General features: G+C 42.5%; 1 protein-coding gene across 2 annotated transcripts in view; it reads right to left on the bottom strand.

The window, feature by feature from the left end:
- Positions 1-15,415, bottom strand: part of LOC128758864 (carbohydrate sulfotransferase 8-like) — a 183,062-nt gene extending 167,647 nt beyond the window's left edge. The window contains exons 1-2 of one of the 2 annotated variants that reach the window (XM_053865303.1): positions 14,943-15,415; positions 2,074-2,131 (exon numbers count right to left, since the gene is read on the bottom strand). The gene's annotated coding sequence lies outside the window, so the exon portion shown is untranslated. The remainder of the gene's footprint in view (positions 1-2,073; positions 2,132-14,942) is intronic. The other variant, XM_053865302.1, reaches the window with a different exon arrangement.
- Positions 15,416-16,040: the final 625 nt, after the last annotated feature.

The following is a 16,040-nucleotide window of genomic DNA, read 5'->3' as shown; positions in this document are numbered from 1 at the left end:
CATTTGATTACAAGCAGGCAGCTTGCCATCAGTTACTCAACAAAGCCCACACACTGCAGCACATTCATGTGGGCCTCTCTGTTACAGATCGTGATCGGCGCTGATGAGGGGTGGTCTCTCTCTCTCTTGCTCACACAATCTCCTCATTTATCCCATTTTTTCTTGCTGTAGCCGCTCAAGTAACAAGATAACAAATTCCTCTGCCTCCTCTGAAGGCGGCACGTGCTGAGCTGCTCTCTAATCCTTTCAAGGAAGTGACTCATGTTACAGCATTCTTCACTTTAATAGCATTAATATCTGCTTTTGCCTTTTCATCTGCAATAAAGAGTCAGTCGATCCGCGGGAAAGCCGCTTAGTCGGGAGTGAGGAGCCGGGTACACCAACTCCGAACTGTCCTCTCAAAATAGTCATCCACGTCTCATGGATAATATCACAAACGCATGGTTAAAATATCCCGCCGGTGAAGTTTTCTCATCTCAAGTCGGCTCCACTTGTGTTTTAAAGTCACAAAAGAAACGCCCCACAACAGCTAGAAACGGAATTGGATCTGGAGCCTGTACAAGCCGAGGTGCTCAGTGAAAGTAGCAGCTCAGTTCATTTGAGGACTGAAGCTTTTCAGTGCTCAAGGACAAAAACTCTGAGGAGCTACAGTACGAGCTCATTCAAAGCTGTGCAGAAACTACGTCGTAGGCATCACATGAAAATATTCCACGTCAGATATAGATGCTTTGTCCTGTAAAAGCCATGCATGAGGAAAACATTCACAGGAATTATTTTCAGTTTGTCTCAAAAGTGTATGTTAAATTAGACACTAGATTATTTAGATTTTTTTTTTTTTTTTTTACCTGAATCAATCCATTTGGTTTTCTCCTAATGTTCTCAACTCACATGCGATTTAGTCATTGTTTCATTGTTTCAAAAATAAAGATAGTATAAAATAACAAAATTCTATTAACCCTCAGTTTTTCATTTATTTATGCATTTATTTTGTTAAGTTAATAAAATAATATTTTCCTACATTTTTGCATAATGTTGCCATCATAAATTATTATTATTATTATTATTATTGTTGTTGTTGTTGTTGTTGTTGTTGTTATTGACTATTTTTTTATTTAACTTATTAATAACAAGAATAAAAAAACAAGTGTGTTTATACGTTATTGGCACATGTGATCCAGACACTTGTGATTCCTTGAGTCCTTCATGAAGTCAAGATTCCACCATTTTTCCATATGTTGGCAATCTGACACGTTTTATTGTGAAGAGGCGAGCATGTAAAAACATTCAATTTCAAATAGTAACACACATTTTTCATAATCTCATTTAATAGATAATTAATCGATTTATTTTTAAATTTTATTTATTTATTTATTTTTAATACACTAATTTAGCGCCAAAAGAAAATCCAAAAACACAATAAATGAACAAAAAACATTGTCAGAGATTCAAGATGATAGTCGAATCACAAAGTCTATAAGAATAAAGTTGAAAGATTAGCTTGATGTGAACCACGATTTTGTTCCAAATTGATTGGAGATGAAAAGATACCTCATATAAAACAAAGAAAATATTGCACGTTTAGGCAAACTATTTTACCAGAAAAATAGAGTCATCATCATTTTAAGCTAAATAATGTTTTACTTACTAACAAAAGTAAATGCGGAGACTGAGGTTTCCTTGACTCCTTCATGAAGTCAACATTCCACCACTTTTCCACTAAGAATTCCGAGTAAACAACTCTCCACCTGAACGACAAATCGATGCTAAACGGTTCCAGCAAGACTTCCCCCTTCTCCCTGCAGCACTGCGACGGTGGCCTTCAGCTGCAGACAGAACACGGGTTCCTGCCACTTTAGGTGCCAACCTCGCAGCGGCTGCGGTGACAGCCAAGGTCAGTCCAGAATGACAGAGGGCTCTTGTGTGGAGATAAGACTCTGGCAAACATCTGAACCACCATTCAGCTTTCCAAAGGAAAGAGAATCCTGCGTCTGAATTATTCAAAGGGTCTCCCCACCCTAAATAACAGCCGGCAAGCATTGTTTGACATCCCCAATGAATAATTAAGGCCTTGACCTTTTGTTTCCGTTAGAGGTGATGGGTTGAAAGCTCCACACTGCTGTGTGATGTGACGCTGAAAGGTAGAAGGGATGAGATTAGAAATGGTCTCGTTGGATGCCAAACTACTTATGATATAGGTCACATTCTCAACAAACCAAAGACCTCAAACCATGTTCCGCCGATCACAGATTTCTGAAAATCCTGAGCAGCCCATTCTGTTTTGGAGGACGGAGCTCCACTGTCATTCTCCAATATCCACTTCAGCAGGGCCATTGTTGCCTTTACACACTAACAAAACAACAGCAAACACCAATAAAGTGCGCAGAGTTTTTGGTTTCCTTGGAGTGCGAAAAGAAAAACATATATTTAAAATAACCAGCTTACTACAGGAAAAAAACCTGCTGAGAGCAACACATCCTAAAATACAGTACAAGTCTGTGTCATTTTCAAAACTGCTGTCCCTGGTTTGTCTATCACAAGTTTATGTTTGTGAGTAAAATTGTTTGTAGTCTGTTTCTCATGTCTCTGTCAGGCTAAACAGGCATGTACAGTCACAACAGGGAGCCTTTGTAAGTGCAGGAGTTCCTGGTCCACTGACCACACTGATGCACCAGACACGTGGCAGCTAGGATGATAACAACAACAACAAACATGAGGAATCCGTGAACAAAAGCAAACAAAAGCCTCTGTTTGCTTTTGTTCAGGGATGTTTTTCGCTACACAATGGCCAGGGTTTCCACTACTTTGAATGTACTTGAAATTCTTATAAAATTGAAATTCTTATACCAATATTTTCAAGACATGAAAAGAGCTTTAGTTTAATTAAGGTGATATGATGCACTATAAACAATATTTTGTTGTTTAAATGTATGTTTGGGTCCAACATTTGATACAGTATTATACCAAATTCATTCAAATTGAAAAATGCGGCTTCTTGTAGCAAATATTCTTATACCATTAAACTGCAATTAATTGAGACAAATTAATAAAAATATATATAATCATTATTATTTTTTTTTATATTCGAATCCACCCCTAAATCTGCAGTGAGAAAATGTGCCCTGGAGTAGCTAAATATGATAGAGTTAATGCTTTTAATGTTTTCTTGTAATACGTTGACGTGTTGGTAACTTGGGCGATACGCATTTGGCCCAACTCAGCATGTCGTCGATGGTGTGCTCGCAAAATGGCACTGCATGACAGTGACCGCATCAGCAAGCATCAGCTGCATGAAGTGAATCCAGCAACCAGTCCTTGGTATACGGTTGACAATAGTTGGTGTTTGAAAAGAAAAGCTTGTCGCGAGTATTTAACTTGTGTGGTTGATCGGCTGCTTCGTTGAGCAGGAAAAGCGCTTGAGCTTGGTTAGGAACTGTTTACCAGGAATATGGATATGACGTCAAAACTCAATATCACTTACACCGTAGGTTGCCGTCCCCTTTAAGAACATACTCTATAGCCTCTGCAAAAAAACAGACTAGCTACCAAGCTGACATCGCTAGCAGCAGTCCGTTCTTTGCCATGATCTATCGCACGCTAGAAATCGTACTATTGATCTGCCTGAATACCGATACTCGACATTCAATTTTGGTTGGTTGCTCGTAGTCGTACATTGAAGGACAAGTGCAAAATTGGCTTTTGTGTCATGCAGGATAAGCAGGGGAAACTGAGATTGTGGTTCTTGAATGGTCATATCTTGATGTAGACGTGATGACAGTGTACAGTATCTGACAGCAATACTAGTATCTTGAAAGTTCCTATCTAAATGACGATACCATCACCATACAGTAAATATCTTTCAGCCCTATTTTGTGAATGAGTCAGGTCAGGTAGGTCAGAGTTTTTCCAAGTCTGATAACTTCTGAAATTCTGAGATATATATACTGGTGACCATTTTTTTATTTCCCCACTTAGAGACAGACAGCCATCTGATCCAATCTAATGTATTTTGAGAGTTATTCGTTCCAAATACTTATATAGCACTGTCTGATCTGGTCGTCGTGACAGTATTTGTATAGAATAGACATGTTTTTGTGGGATGGGCATCGAGAACATTGTAAGATTCTCTGGATCATTAAGACATGTTAACTTCGGTTAGTTTTATTGGTTCCCGACTCTGCGGCTTCATGGAGCTGCACTTGCAGCTGGAGGAGCAGCGATGGATGGTAAAGCGTTACTAAGGCATTGTTTCGTTTCAGACACCTGAACCGCTAACATCTGCATTGACGGTTAGCATGGCGCTAACTGTTGTTGTGGTCAAAGGAGATTGATTTGTTTTTAATGTCAGATCAGATTTGTGCTTGTTTTTACAGTGACCTAGTGAAGTCTGTCTCCTCAGGAAGCATGTGTAGTGTCCTGTACCGGTAACAATAACCAGAACTACATTCGCGAGCTACAGAGACGCATCATTTCAGACGGCATTTTTACATTGATATTCAAATTTCAATTGATGTTTTAAATTGTTCACACACTCTCTGTCAACTGCATCATGGCTCAGGCTTCACATGGTTCATTTCTGTGCCAGATCAGACAGCGCGACTCACTCCTGTTTCACTGATGTTAAATCCACACTAAATGACTCAAGTATCCTTGTCATTTGTGCAACACAGAAAACCAATGAAGAAGCTCCAAAACACCCTCTTTGATCCTCAAATGACCTGTTTCTCTTCCTTATTTCCCATTGAGAATCGATAAGAGAACCAAATTGTTAAAATCTTCTCAATTCCCATCTCTAGTTTCCATGATTGTCTCATGCTGCTGGTACATCAGACACATTTGCTATACGAGGTGTCTCGCCATATTGCCTGCAAACAACCCACCTCCATCGCAGCTCCTGCTGTGCACTCTTCTCCCACCATGCAAGTGCGTGACAGGGCACAAGTGCTGCTACCCTGTGGATTGTGAGCTCCACTTGTCTTCTCCTACTCCTTTGCCAACTGTCACAAAGCATTTGGAAATAAACAGGCCTCATCATTAAACACCATAGATCCACTTCCAACCAAGGAGCCAATGGTTTAGAACTGACTCTTGCTTCACTGAGAGCATTTCAATTCTTGGTCTAGAGCTCATTGACAGACGTCAAACTTGTGTAATAAGATCCACGATAGACGCTCAGGAACCAGTGTAGACAGCTCGTCCTCAGGGAGAAGACAGATGCACAAAGATGTAGACTCTTTTTCTGATGCTACCAAAGCCTAAAGAGATTTTCTCCACCATCACCTCAGTGGGAATTGTATTGTAGTCTGTTCCTGGCAGAAGCCTCGTGATCGTGCCAGTCAGAGCTGACTGTGGGCTTTATGAATCAGAAAGATTGTATTAGCAGAGTCGATGCCGGTGCAGCCGCCGAGGTCTTGTTTGATGGTGCAACAAGTTTGCTTTTTTTTTGTTGTTGTTTTCTTGAGGGCACACAAATCATTTCACTCTAACAGTGGCTGTGAAGGGCACGCAGAAATGAAAACAAAGAAGGTTCCCTATCTGCGATTCCGCCATTTTAATATGACAGACACCGTTCCTGTGTGAGTGACAGCACTGTGCCACTGAGCCTGAGGGTTGTTGATCATCGGGGCAGGTGCTTTTCATCCCTGACCGCTTAAATCAACATCAAATTGGGAAACAAATAATCCACCAGTTAACACTCGCTGGAGATCAACGGATGATACTGCTGACCCCAAAACGCTTCTGCTTGGAAAACACTGTTGTCTCTTCTGCTTAAAGTCAGCAGGTGTCATTCAGAACTTGTTTAGAAAATACTCGGGTCTTTAGTTGGTAGAAATGCCTTCAGCAGTCCATCTCAGCCGCACAATAAACACTTGAAAGGTAGATATTCAAAAATAAAGTCCTGAGACAAATCTTTCTACTTCGTCTCTGTCTGCTTTGGCTTACCTGACTTGACTCTCTTCCCATCTCTCAGATGACTTGGGTAAATAGATAGCTTCATAATATGTCTCTTGATATGAGCTTTTCACAAGACATCCAATTCCACTGTTGCCATAACTACTACATTTTATTTTTTTACACAGTGTTTTGCTCTTTCTCCCCTCCGCAGGATGCAGCCGGCAATCGTGAAAAGAAGAAGCGGATGATTCAAAAGCAGGGCTGCCGAGGCACCAAGCCTTTTCACAATGTGTCCAAGTCACATTAGGTTAAAAAACAAATCTGTTTATTTTGATTTATTTAGTGTTTTTTTTTATTATTATTGTTTTCATTTTGAAAAAAATGGTTCAGTCATTGGACAGATAAACTAGGAATTTTTAAAAGTTAAATGACAAAAAAAAAGCATTTATTGGGCTCTAACAGACACAAGCAGGGCCCTTGCGGCTCTTTCATGCTGTCGTCTTTAGGTCAGAGCAAAGCACTTTTTTCATCATTCATAACTAATAAAATTCTTTGTGAAACTCATCCGTTATTTGTCTATAAAAATAAAGACATAATGGTAACTAATGATTGTATTTCAATTCAAGCAGTTTTTCTTCCACCAAAGCTATTAGAATATACGAAAACTAGACTGCAATACTTAGCAGGCAGACACATCGTCATGAAGTGAAGATCCATGGAGAGAAAGTGAGTCACTTCATGACTGATAGAAAAATGTTGCCCATATCTGTATCTGAGAAACAAAAACAGCACCACACAAAGCCCATTGATGCTGTTTTCATGACGTCTTAATGCTAAAAATACTCCTGACTGTATTTTTACACCTGTGGCCCCGCTCCAGGCCCCCAGCTTCATGCACCGGAGCTGGGTGATTTTAATTGCTCCATCGTGGCCTCCAATTCTGAAGATACAGTGGCTCATCAAAGGCTCCAACATTGGCAAGGGTTGAGCTCCGAGTAGCAGGAAAATACTATGCCAAGATGATTCACACTGACTTTCTCTTGCGCTCATGCAGTTTGGAGTGTGGTCCCCCACAGCGAAGGTGTGCCCTGACGCAATCCAGAGTCCAGAAAGAATATGAGCCCCACCGTATGTCCACTGATTTCATCCCAGGTGTTGGGTCATCTGACATGAGGTAGCCATCCCTCATCACTTACTCATGAAGATACACAGCTCAGAATCTTCACCCTACACTATCTTACCTCAGAGCTTGAAACAAACCCACTGGTGTCATCAGACTGAACAGCTCTACTCGTGGCGGGAGCAATGCATTGCTAAATCCAATGGATATGACTGGATAATAAGATTCTTCCCCATCATTGTACATTTCTAAACTCTTCGTGGTGTGACATGCTCGACAAGTTTTCTACTCCCACTGATGTAGAAGTTCTTCTCCTTCTGCTGTCACACTCAAAAGGAAAATCTGAGCTTTAATACACCCCCGGTGACACAGTCAGGACGCAGACTTTTTAACGTAAGCACAGATTCCTTGTTCAGGCAGCCAGCGAAAGAGACATTGTGCGCTCAAGCCCGGCCGTATTTATAGTCAAGGGTAGGAATAATTCATCATGATCAAAGTGCAGATCATGCTCCGTTCCATCACGGAGCAGATGTGGCAGAATAAAAGAGCGTGCGCTTTCTCCCTGCATGCTCTCTAGCGGCTTCCCAAATAGAAGCACCGAGAGACAAAGTTCGCTGTGAAGCTGCTGGCTGTTTATCTTTGTGTGTTCCATGCTTGTGTTTGGGAGTTAAAAGGAGTGTGACACCTAAAAGTTTTTTTTACATGCAGCGAAAAAAGAACACTTTCTTGTCAACTTGTCAAGTTTCACTAGCTTTCATGTCAGCCGAGCGCTTGAGATCTATACCGTCACCGCTGGATACGAAAATAAAGTCTCACTCACAACGTGAGTCGACTATAAGTATTGTGTCACGGATATTAAAATATTTGATACGACGCGTCTCTCTGAAAGATGCACTTTGGATGTACATGTTGAATCTGGGTGAAGAATTCAGGTTTCCACTGACGGACAAGAAAACGCCTTTGCCCATCGCTGACAACACCGAGGAGGCATTTAAGTCCTCCCACATGAATCACATGCGTGCAATCACAGTGAGGAGAGAATATCAGATTCTGCGCTCACAGTGGGAGGACGTGTGCTCGAAAACCGTGGGCCATGAAGCACAAGCACAAGACGCTGTCACGACCGCTGAAGGTTCAGAACTGAAATGTCACTTCTATCAGTCAGTTTTCAAGTTCAGAATCTGATGTTGAAGCGCACAATAAAGAGTCGTTTTGTGAATTGTTTGAAGTACTATTTGTTCAACCTGTTGAATTATATTCATTATTAACCAGTAAAAACTGACAAGGACATGGAGTTTAATACCTGGAAATGTGTGTTACTGACGCAAAATGGTGTCTGAGCGTCCTGGGGAGGCCCTGAACTACAAAACATGAAAAACGGATGCCCGTCCTACATGTCCGATTTTTAGTGCATGTGATATATGGAGATAGATCTCTCTGCCACCGACTAGAGTGAACGTGTTTTGGTTGTTGGTTGTACACTCAAGATATGTTTTCTGCGCTCACAACCGTCCCATTGCTCGCTCAACGTCACATACACGTACGCTCAACCTCGGGCTGCTCGCTCAGTGTCGTATACGCACTCGTTCAACATCACCGCCGCTCACTCTGGAACATATTCAACTTCAGTCTGCTCTGTGCGCACAACTCCATATGTACATAAGACTGACACCAAAGTCAGCCAATCATTGAGCTGCCACTTGAAGTCCTCTGCTCTCATTGGCTGAGCCTCTCCACCATTCACAAGACGTTTCAGTGGACAAGAAGGTGGGTCCTGCTGGAACTAAATACTAAATTAATACAGGTAGCGCAAGACAGCACAAGACAGTGCAAACAGCGCACAACAGCGTCAGGTAAGTCATAATCTTTAAAGCTGCGCTGTTTCCACTGTCTTGCGTTATTTTTATTAATTTAGGATTTGGCAGCCCGACGTTGAGCATGGGTGTATGTGGCGTTGAGCGAGCAACAGGACGGTTGTGAGCGCAGAAAACATGTCTTAAGTGTACAGTAACCAAAACACGTTCACTCTAGTTTATAGCAGAGATCTAGCTCCATAGTGATAAGTCCTACCCGTAGTGTCATCACATCGGTTTCCATGGAAATGGTGTCTCCGCCCAGTAATTTCGCCGACTATGATCGAAATTTGTAGTTTCTCAACCCTTTTGCAGCCGTAGCTTGGCCATTGTAGTCTCCATGTTTGTCTACCAGGGTATTCTCGGAGTTATCCACAGCCCGTGAATTGCGACATTCGCTGCATGGAAGCGCGCTGTTATTGAGGAATAACAGCGACAGGCGCGCTGTTATTCCGCGACGCTAACGACAGAAGGAATCCGCAGATAAGTTCCACACTTTAAAGAACTAACTCATGGCTTTTTAATCGGAGGAGTATTTTGCCGTATTTTTTGGCACAAGGCCGACTCCCTCCCGCTCCACCTGCTGCCCAGTGCAGTGCAGATGGTTCTGTGAACGCAGAAGTTTTTCTGTCAGCAAGATAACTCAAACATGAAGGACAGATTTCAAGGACATTTTCAGGAAGGTTGGTGGTGGTGATTTGTCACTCTCCGTGGCAGCGATGTATTGCAATGTGGTTTGGAACTGAGAGTCAAGAAAATAATGGGCCAATACAGCTGACACCTTTCACACAGAAGTTTGACATGATTCAATAGATGAGTTAAAGCAACTTTATTCTGCCTATTTCCTGTGAGGATGTTTGTCTAACACTGCGATTTGGATTCATCCTACTACTGGCTTTTAATTCCTTCATCCAAAAGGTTCAATCATATGCTTAATAATATAATAATATAATACTATAAGAGTAATAGTTACAATAACATCAATGCAGATCCGGGTTCCCCTGGAGACCATGGGGTGAGGGTATTTCTGTGTCTATAGAGGAGCTGCAACTAACCACTATTTTTATAGTCGAATAGGTGGCAACTATCTTAAGTCAACTTATGAGGTGTGCTGTCGGGTTGACAAACACACAAACGCCTCTGATCGTCCTGTTGTAAATAGGAATTAAAGAAATTGTTGCAAGTACGGTTAAATGTTGTATTTTAGTTGCTTAAAATGTGATTTTAAAAGTAAGTTTGGCAAATATTGCATCTCACTTGAGCCTTTGATGTTTCCACCGTGGAATACTCCCATACTTTCCACACTTTGGGTCGCGATGGTCATGGACCCACAACCCTCCTTATACTGTGTATCACAAGATGATGTCGAAAGCAATGTCATCACGATTAGTCAAGGGGAAGAGTCTTCTTCATTCAGGTGAAATATATTTTTATAATTCATTCATTCCAGTAAACCACCTGTTACCTCATACTCACACTGTAAGTATCAAAATCCTTTTTAGTTTTATTAATAGGCTCATGACGCTTATAACCTCTGTCTCTGTCTTGGGAGCGTTGCTCATTTCCCTCCATTTTCTTTTTAAATCAAACTTTTCTCCTGCATGTATCAAACCAATATCGATGCTAACCCAGGTATCGTCGCGATCCATGCAAAAGTGTGCACAAACCTGATGACAAGTGCTCGCCACGTAGCGCTAGACATGGGTGTCCTCAGCTACCTTGCTCACACTTGGCCATATGCTGTGTTTATAGAAGTCTGCATCTAGGTAGGGCTTTTTTAAGAATGCTGCTTGAATATCAGAATGAAAATGAAGCAGTTTTTTTCTGTATCCTCTGTGGCTTGGCCGAACTTTGACAGGAACACACACGCACACACTCATTTATTTCCCTTCTGCTCTCCTCCAGTCGTGTAACTTCACTCTCCACCACATAGACATGCACGCACCCACAAAAGCCGTCTTCCAGCTTCATTTTCTCTGCCTCCCACACATGCCACTGTTTCTATCTCTCTCTCGTTTTCTGCGACTCGAAACCCTTCTGCATCCCTGTCAATGCACACACACATACCACCAGTCACAGGCACCTTCATCTTCTCTTTCATTTCTTCTTCCTCCTACACTTTTCCATCACAACTTGCATACGTGCACACAGAATCACCTTCCTCTCTCTCCTCTCACCTTTCGACAAGCCGCTCCTTTGACTCAGAGGCTCTCACGCACACATACTCTTCCTCTCATCATCCTCCCACACTCACGTACGCTCCACCGGCAGTCCAGCTTCCCTCACACCCAGCTGGGCTTGGACCGCTCTCTTCCTCTGGCCTCTCTGGGCCATCTGGAGTGCAATGTCCCCGCTCTGCTGGTGCCCTGCCAGCCGCCGAGCCTCCCAGGATGAACACAGTGTCTCCGAGCACAATTTGTTCGCGTCAAAGCTCTGACTGTGTGTCCAGTGACCCGGCTGAGTGAAGTCATTGAGACTTGCATTTCCTACCTCAAAGGAGCCTCATTCTGCTTTGATGACACCTGCGCTCACGACCTCCCCGGACAGAAGAGGGAGCAGTAATTGATTAAAACCAGCGAGCAACAGGAAGGGCTATGATTTTCTCTCGTCCGGATGTATGATCTGCGGAATGTTGTCAGCAACCTTGATCCACGATGTTGTGATGCGGCTGACAGCATCAACATATTGATCAAGTGCTTGCTAGATATTGAGATTTATTGTCGGTCACGATGCTAAATAAGTTGTGTTTATGGCTCCAGTTAATTCTTAGTGGAGAAAGGGTTGCGGGGAGGTGGGGGTCGCTATGTTATTTGCCCTTTATGAATACATAAAGCAGTTAAATTGCAATAAAGACAGATAGCAAGACAAGAGCATTGCAACAAGAGGCGATGGAATGTTTTTGCAAACATGGTTTCAACTTATCCTGAATGCACTTAAATGATCCTGTTGGTTAACAGCACGTCTATCGTTTTTAGTTTTGGGAGACGTAAAGCAACATAATCCACAGAGGTGTCATATCAACGTCAAACACATGTTCCTCTCTGAAGTGGATGAACAGTGTTCTGTCACACTTCAACATATGCTCATGGGGGATGGCCGATAACTTATTGTACACGATATACCGCCAAACACAATCTCCACGATGACAATTCTGCATCTCACATTAATTTGGTTAAACACACACGGCACTAGCTGCATTGGACCTGCATACATGAGACAGTGACGGCACGCCGCGCTCTCCAGCTGTGACAGTTGTGGAGAGCTTTGGTTCACGATCATAGTTTTAAACTTATTTTTGACACAGGGAACCTTTGATAATGACATCGGTCCCATTAGTCTCTGGATCCGTGTTTTGTTTTATAACAGGTTCTCTGACACGGACGTCTGGCTTCATTCACATCAACACGTACAGGTCTCCTGCTGCGCTGGCGCCTCGTCCGCGTCCCCGATTAGGGTACACTGATCGCAGACACACTCACACAGGCAGCGCTAATACGACAACGCAGCATCAGTTAAGGACCATCAACAAATTCTAAAACAACATCAAGGTCAACGTATTAGTGAAATCTTCAATAAGGCCATGAAAAACAAACATTTTAGGTGAGAGAATTGCCAAAAGGTTTTTCATCACACAAGACAAAGGACTGACTGATATGACTAATTGATTATTTGGTCTCATTATTTCTAATATTTCTTCAACAGCATCTAAGAAATGTGTCCAGACTGGTCCATAGTTAAAGACAACTGTTAAGTGACATGAGACGGTTCAATTTCACCCCTAAATAAAGCTGGCAGAGCAGCCTGTCAGACACCGGCAACGCCTACCAGAGATGTGAAACATTGAATTTCTCATTTCTTAGTTAACTATTATATTTAAACAGAAACAAATAATGATGTTGATAACAAACTCCACTCATAAGTTTCATCATAAAACAGTTCCAAGGGAGACTGTAGTGTTCAACACATGGAATAGAATGAAAATGTATTTATTGTGATAATAATCATTATCGCCGAAATGACAACATTTATCGCGATCACTTTTTTGGTCCATATCGCCCATCCCTAGTGCTAAGGTAACGTTTCATCAAGAATACCACAGATAACTCAAAACATGAAAAACCACAACAGGTCCCCTTTAACTGTCGTTACAGCAATTCCAATTTGATTCTACTTTGTAATGTTAAGACATGCAATATTTGTATTGTTATTTTTGGTTCTATTGTCCTTGTTATTTTAAAATATAGTTTGTTTTATTTTATTTTTTATGTACAGTAGCCACTGTACTTCATCTTTCTGCCTCATCTTCCCCCGTAGAATAAAGTAAATGAACGTATAATACTGTGCATGAAGAAGCAATAGTAGACGTTACTGAGGACGGAAAAGCTGCCCTCACTTCAGGCAAACATCAGCCTCAGTAGTTAACGGTTCAACTCCAGAGGGAAATTTTTGACATTTTGGACGCCTCCCAAGTGTGAGTAATAATCGGTCTCAGCTCTGTAACATGCCAGCTGGATGAGAAATGGAAAAGAAGTCATGTAAACAACATAATCTCTGCAATATTTGACTTGAAGTCAGCTCCTGGCTCCCGGCACGTCACCGTATGACATGTCAGAATCACCAAAGGCAAGCTTGAGTTCAGGAAAATCATCATTTGAAGATACAACCAGCAGCTAGAAAACAGCAATTTGAGCGACCCATTTTGCACAATTATGTAGCTCAATAGTGGACAAAAGTTTTGGAGCTGAATAGCCCACTGAAGACACCTTACACGTTTATGTGCACTGATAAACTGCACTGCAACAAAGTCTTTGAAGTTGAACCTGAATCACAACGAACCTGCCTGGTTGCCTGGAAGTGCGTGTCCGCGCGGATGTGGTTCGGCAGCGCGTGACGCGCTGATCCGCCGGCCCGCAGGCAATTAGCGTGTCTGATTCCGATCCGGATCTGATCATTTGTTCCCGGATGTGGCGCCGAGCCGGTTTCATTTGGCAACAATTGAGGTTTACACAGCACCGCGGTTCTGCGTTGGGCAACAGCAGCCACGTATTCGCCTGAGCGTCGAAGGTCGACGTTCAAAAGCGAGCGCCACTTGACCAACAGGAACGACCTCGCTTTTATTCAGGCGCCTTCATCGCAGCCAGGAGCAGGATGAGCCGCTGCTCTCGAGAGGCTCATGGGTTAAAGCTCTTTGACGTAATAAATGTTACGATATCATCGTGTTTCTGAGTTCATCAGTCACCTGTTGGAATGCAATAGAAAATAAATAAATAAAATCTAACAATGATAACGTGAATAATACTTCAAAAGCTTATTTTACGCATTATGTTTTCACAGTTAAACGAAACTATTTATCGTTGTTAATTGTTAATAAAGTGTAAGAGTTGCGTTGTTATTGGTTAGAGTTGTTGTTTTCTGTTTATTTTAATTTCCACATTTCTACTTGAATGATGACTTCATACTTTTTTCACACTCAGCTACAGTTTTACTGATGAACGTGTATTTGTCAGACAAATGCAATTTAAAAAGTCCAAACACGTAAAATAACGCATAAAGCAAGTATCTTATTTCCCACACCACGTGTCACATGGTCGAAGAATTCCACTATTGTGTTCACAGTCATTTGAACAAGAATGAGAATGTAGACAAGTAATATAAAATGTCTACAGTTAGATCATGGAAAGTAGCTGTAATCATTTATAATTTTGTAAAATGGAAATTAAAATATATTATGAGCTCAATATACTACATTTAAAATCAGACAAAATATTGAATATGTGCTTTTCATATTTGTAATACTACGTTGAATAGGGGATTATTTGTTCAAGTAAATATTATAATTGTGCTAATCAATTAACCGTCATAGTCAAAACTAAAAACTATCTTTTTACTTTTTCCGTAAAAAAAGAAAAAAAAAGAAAAAAATGTGTAACTTGGCGACCAAAATTCGCTTCGGGTCAGTTCAACAGGCTCCGTCGCTCGGTATTCGGCAGTTCCTCTAACTTGCCAAAACACGCACAACACAAAGCATCAGACGCAGACAGCACGCAGCGGAGAGCGAAGGCAGCTCGACTACTGACCTTCTCCGGTGAAGTCCCGACGCAGGTGTGGAAGTGAGTCGAGTCACTAGTTGATCCCTGGATCTCGCTCCTTCATGAAGAGCGCCTCCCTTCCTGTCGCGCTGATGAAACCGCACTTAGATTCCCGCCCGTGGATGATCTGGCTGGAGCAACATGACTCGATGTTTATCCCGAAGCTTTCAGAGAGAGAGCGCGTCCAATCACGAAACGGCTCGCTCTCCGCGCACATCCCCGACGAGTCTCCGCGGACCGGCGGCTGGCTGTCTGGCTGCGGGCGTCCGCGGTCACCACCGGCACTTCATCCGCGCAGACGTGAGGCTCTCTTTGTCTTGCCGAGAAGAGCGGCGAGTTTCCTCCCGACTGGTCCGGTGGAGCAGCAGCAGCAGCAGCATCAGCATCAGCAGCAGCAGCGGCGGCAGGAGGAGGAGACTCCTGAGTTCAGCTGAGACTCCGGAGCGGTGGACGAGATCTCGCTGTCTTCCGTGTGATAACCGTCTGTGAAGCCAAACATGTCAATAAGTTACTGAAACTAACTCTCCCCCTAGTCCCAGCCCGGTCTTTATCATCCGTGTCATTTCTGTGAAATTCATATTTTTCAGCAGAGGCGGGGCTTGTCGAGAAAACCAGCTTTTAATTTACTACACGATTAAATTACCGCAGCCTCACGCAAGGCTGCTTCAACCCGAATCCTTTCCTCATTCGCTTTCCATCCCACAGCTGCTTGGAAGACGGGTGCGTGAAGGTCAGTATCATTCTGCATCACCTCAGTCTCCTTCACATGAACCTCATTGTTGTACCCTTCTTCTTCTACCTGGCATCTCCAACATTCTTCCATGCCATCTTCTTCTCCAGTCTTTTCACCACTGCAGTCATCTTCCCCTCGTCCTGCACTCTGTTCTTCACCTCCCTAGATCGGTGTCCATTACTCTGGTTCAATAATCCCTCTCATGAACACCCATTGGTCCATTTCCTGGTGCACATCTTCTCCTGCATCTCCTCCTTACTCAACAAATCACTATGCAATCAGCAAACATCATTGACCACCTCATCTGTCAGTCAGTCAGTTCTAGAAGTGGGCAAAAAGAGCTCATTCTGGGT

The sequence above is a fragment of the Synchiropus splendidus genome, chromosome 5 (genome assembly GCF_027744825.2).
Source record: "Synchiropus splendidus isolate RoL2022-P1 chromosome 5, RoL_Sspl_1.0, whole genome shotgun sequence".
Classification (NCBI taxonomy): domain Eukaryota; kingdom Metazoa; phylum Chordata; class Actinopteri; order Syngnathiformes; family Callionymidae; genus Synchiropus; species Synchiropus splendidus.
Note: the sequence above shows the minus strand (reverse complement) of the source record. Positions and strands in the feature narration are given on the sequence as shown.